This window comes from Fulmarus glacialis, unplaced genomic scaffold (assembly GCF_000690835.1).
Source record: "Fulmarus glacialis isolate BGI_N327 unplaced genomic scaffold, ASM69083v1 scaffold11541, whole genome shotgun sequence".
NCBI classification, from domain to species: domain Eukaryota; kingdom Metazoa; phylum Chordata; class Aves; order Procellariiformes; family Procellariidae; genus Fulmarus; species Fulmarus glacialis.
Window position 1 is genome coordinate 12,853 of NW_009190903.1, and position 5,244 is coordinate 18,096.

The following is a 5,244-nucleotide window of genomic DNA, read 5'->3' on the forward strand; positions in this document are numbered from 1 at the left end:
GCACTAATCTCTTCTTTGCTTTCTTTACATAGGAGGCTTCGGTGACTACTTAACTAAAAATCATCTGGCTTCCTGCAGGCCTCACAGGCTAATCTTTGGACTCGCTCTTTTGATCCTTACCTTTTGCTGCTCTCATGCAACACCTCAGATGTTTGTAGGGCAGCATCTCTGTCCTTCTGGCTTCAGAATATTGTGCACCAAGCATGGCTAGCTGGGAGATCTGAGACTGAACACCAGATTGACCTGGTGCAAGGTTTCTGGAAGATGTCTAGGGTTATGTGGCAACCAGGAGAGCCTCTATCAGGAGGCACAGTTGCCAGACTAGCACTGTGACCTCTTTCAATTTGTGAATTGATCCTTGCCAGGACCTTGCTCCATCTACAGGACCGCGGTAGTCTGAGTGGGTCTAAATCCAGGGAAATCTGCTAACCAGACTGCAAGGAGGAACTCTCTTGAGTTCAGGAGATACGTAGTTCAATCAGATTTCTTTGGTTCCTCATTCAGCTTTTAGCAAGAACCTGTTTACAATTGTTAAAGCAGAGCGTTGATGCAAATGTTCGGTTGTAGGTATGCTAAGCTATTCAGTAAAAGTGGGTGCTCACTGTGAAGAGCTGAAGAAGGCTCTCTACTGAATTGCAGGGAATAAAATGGCAGATGTAATTCAAAGTCAACAGAGGCAAAGCAATGGGGAAAATGTCCCTAAGAGACCACAGAATGATGGGCTCCAAACTGGCCGCTGCCTCTCATGGAGTATAGCCTGGAGTCATAGCAGCCTGCTCAGTGAAAATGTTGGAAGTCTGCCCTAAGAAAAACTGGTGGAATGCCAGGAATTATTAGGAAAAGAATAGAGGACTAAGCAGGAAACGTTTGCCCTTACACAAATAATGTTGCATCAGCATCCGGAAAAGTAGTGGAAAGGACAGCAAGGGCGTCTAAGACGTAGAACAACAAAGGGACAAAATACATATGTCAAGCAGTTACTCAGCAAGATTCAACACCTTTCAGTGTATACAAGCTCTGTCGGAGTATCCAAATCTCTTAGATGCTCAGGTGTTAGGAGTAGCTATGGGTTGCATTTGTTACTAATTCTGCATGTAATGGTATTGCAGTGTTTTCTTTTGAATTGGTAGTGTCAGACTCATTTGATGAGATGTGGATGTCTGCCTCTGACATTTCTCTGTCTCATGTCTAAGATACATCAGATAAATTGCATCCGAATAGAGTTTACCTCCCCTCCTCAGCTATGCAAGGAGTCTAGATTTTAGTGTCCAGAGTCTAGTGCAGATTTCTCATGCCAGATGAGGCAACTCGCACCACAAATTACGATTGCCATCATCAGAATGGATTGCTGCAGTACATCTGGCTACAATTCATGTTTGGATGAGATTAATTTGCTCTTAAGTTATGTGTATTAAATTAAAATATCTGTAACTGAGTTATTTGTGTAAGGCTCCAGTTCTGCTGCCAGCAGAACTGGAAGCATCTCTGCAAACATCTCTAAGAGGGCAAGTTAGCTTATCCTGAAATAAACTTTGGAGATTGTTTCAGATGCCAAAGTAAGGTGAGATAAATAAATGCAAAATAAAGAGAAAGAAAGTGATAATTATGGTGCTTAGTGCTAGGGCATAAGATGGGAACTCTGTATACTCAACCCAAAAGTGCTGTAGCCAGGTTTTATTTACTAGAATTGGGATTTGCATAATCTGATATCACATCTCTGGTTTCAAAAGCATGGTACCTGAAGCGAACTTTAAGGCTGATAATGATCAAGCTAGCTGCAATTTCCAGGTATTAGTATGCTACCTACAGCTCAAAGTTTGTTTGTTTTCTTAGTCTTCCATAGCCCTGTGGTCTCTAGCACATTTTTCTCTCCCTGGACATGTTGTGTAGCACGTATTTTTTGGGTAGATTCAGGCTGAGATTGTAATTATCCTACATACTTGTGGTCTGGCCTACTATTATCCATCACAATACTGTCATGTGCTGGGCATTGACAACATACTTAAAAAGCTATTTTTTATGTGATATAACTAGCGTGTTGGGTAGTTCTCTTGTAGCGTTAAGGAAAACTTGCCAACGCTTTCAGGACAAGAGTTCCCAGAAGTTTGTTTATACAGCGGGGGGGGCTGCCTTGTGCAGGCAAGCAGTCTGAACTACATGTTCTTTACTGGTCCTTTTTCGCTGTATGGGAAGAATAGATTGAAGTAAATGACCTGCAGAATGTCACAGCGTTACAAATAATAGCACGGTCTAATCCTTTCACCTCATTTCAGCTTTCTGTTCCCATCCTCAGTCATGGTTTACAAGACACTGAACTTAAGGTCCACTTGCAACTTCAGCTCCCTGGTGTCAGCCTCAGCATCCCACCTTCAGACTCTCATTTCTTGTAGCAAATGTAGCAGCGTGCTCTCATCTGTTTGGCAAAGTACTGCTGTTCTCAATTGTCACTCCTCTTAACTGCTGCTTTTTAAATCGCCTCAATCCTGTGGCAGCTTATTTGTGCTCAGCAGTGCTGTGTGGGACACCTGCTCTGCATTTGGTTTCCTTCCCTGGGCTGGGATTTCCTTGCTTGATCCTCTTTCAGACAAACAAGCCACGGTGCTTGGAGATTACTTGATTTCCACACTTAAAAGGGCTTCTATAGAATTATAACGGTGAACTGCTGGTTGCTTGTAAAGTAATGCTTTTCTCAGCTGCTTATGCTGAGCACATTGTCTGTGTCATCCAAAAAAGTCCTACCCAGTGGAGTACAAAGAGCAGACACTGACAAAGCTGAGTATTCACATCCCTAAAGTCACCACCATGGAAAACAATTAAATGGAGAGGATTCAAGTAAAACAGTTGAAAATGGAGAAAGGGGGGGAAAAAAGGCAGTAAATAAAGGGGGCCAAGCAGAGCAGCAGGGTGTATGGACAGTTGATTAAAAGCTTATCATCTGCCACGTTTTTGCCTGTTCCAATTAGAGAACTGGGAAATTTCCTCACAGATTGAAAGATCCAAATTCTTTACTCGTGAAATCCCTGTTTCCATACCTGACAGAGGAAAGTGGGTAGCAGCTGGTAGTACCGTGATAGCCTCATCAGTGACCTGCAGAAGTTATCTTGTATCTGTCAAGGAGCAGCAGGCACTGCAGGGTCAGTTCTGTAAAACCCCTGAAGTCTGTATCTGTCCCCGTTTTTTCTTACGCATTTTCTTGTGTTTATTTTTTCTCGTGCGGTAACACTATCCTAACTCTCTGTTAGCCATTTTCTTAAGCTTGCCATTTCAGGTTACAAACCCTAGGCACTCTCTGGAAGACCCTGTTTCCCAAGCACCTATTTTAGGATGGATGGGATTAATCACTCTTTAGAGCAACACTTTGTTAAGTGATGTAGAAGCGCACGGCCGCCTCCTCCAGCTGCTCCGGCCCCGGACCCTCCTGCCCGGCCACTGGAGCCCAGCCCATGGACCGGGGGTCTCTGCCCACGCTGGGGGACACGGCTGGCACTCTCCCATCTGCAGGTTCAACCAGTAGCAAAGCTGAGCATGTACCCCAGAGGCACACACACAATTAAGAGCCCTTCAATTAGTGTGGGTGGTGAGGTTTGTTTCTTGACATTGTCTCCATGTTTGCTTTGTCAGGTCTGCGTCTCTGTGTATTTTGGTTTTCTGGTTTCCCCCTTTTTCCCATAGTTTCCCAATTGACGAGGTCCCTGATCAGACAACCTCACTGGAATTCTCACACTCCCACGTGCTCTCATCAGTGAGTGTGACTGACTAGGTTTGGTTCCCATCACCGCCTCCCTTATCATTTGCATCAGGTTTGTGTCCCTGTATGTTCTTGTTCATGGCTTCCTCCTTTTCTTACTATTCCTTGTTGCATTGAAAAAGGTCCTTAACCAGATACCTTTAAAGGAGCCGGCACCCTCCTGCCACACACCCTTACACCATCTTTCTCTGTCTCTAGAGGCAGCCTAGGTGGTTCTTACAGTCCAGACACCAAACTTTCAGATGGCTGAAGTTAAGTGGGATGAATCCAACCCTGTGAGCCTAAACTACTTCTTTTAATAGATTCTCAAGCTACTAAAGGCTCCTCTCATTGGAAATGATGTCAGCCGTTTCTGGAGCTTGTCATATTAGTGACCACTTTGGGACCTGACCTTTAAAGGAGGTAACAGTCATTTTTGCACCTAGCCAGACGTTGCTGAGCTCTCTGTGGGAAAGAGAGGTACAGTGGTTATGAGTTAATTTCTTCATACTTTGCTTACGTGGATTGCATGAACAAGGTATAGTTCCCACGGTTTCAGAGCAATGGGCACGGATGTTCCTCTGCTTTCATATCTTTAGTCTGTCAACCCAGAGGGCATGTCCCCAAAGACTTCTGGGCTGAAAATGTCCACTCAGCCTATGTGCCACGCTCTAGAGTGTATATTATTTCCCAACCTACCTTGATCTCCTTTCTAATTATCAAATGCCTCTGGTAACTGCTTGTTATAGTTTGGGGATAGGTATCTTTGTATTTCCTCTTGTGCTCTAGCAGGACATGTGGTGGCTGTTTCTCCCCCTGCTTTCTTAAAGCAAATTTGGAAAGTTTGTCTATGGGACAGAAGGGAACCACTCAGGTTCTCCCAAGAATAGTCCTGCTCCTAGCCCTTGAGAAGAAAACTTGAAAAAGATACTACATTTCGAGACCTGATGCAGAGTAAACATACTGTGATCTCGAGCTTTGCCTTCTGAGCAGTGGAAGGAAAGCATATGAATGCAGGGAGCTTTGAGCATGCCAAACTAGACAACACTGCAGTGTTATGACTAATGGTGCCATGTAAAATCTGCAGTTCATGACAAATGATAAATTTCAGTGTATTATCTTTTGTTTTCTGAGCTGGTGACCTTGCCTACTTGATGACCTCCGTGCAGGCAGGGAACTTCTTCCGACACGTGATCAGGATGTATCATTACAGAAGTCCAGAAACATCCTGGGTTCTGGGGCTCTGTTTTCAGGAAAGCTGGTATTTCCCCACTTGGACACTCTGCTTTTTGTATGTGCTTTTTAGGGTTTGCTAAGCTGTTGAAGTAGTCTTCAGCAAAATACTTTTTCTAGTGGCAATGCATAGATTTCAGTACGTGCCCACCAGGACTGCTGACTCATGCTCTCTTGACTTTGTGGTTTGTGGAGGTATTTTGGAAAATTTGATTCTGAAATGTCTGGCAAAGCTGTATGAATTTATTGACGTACTTGTTTTTCCTCTACATACAGACCCTAAT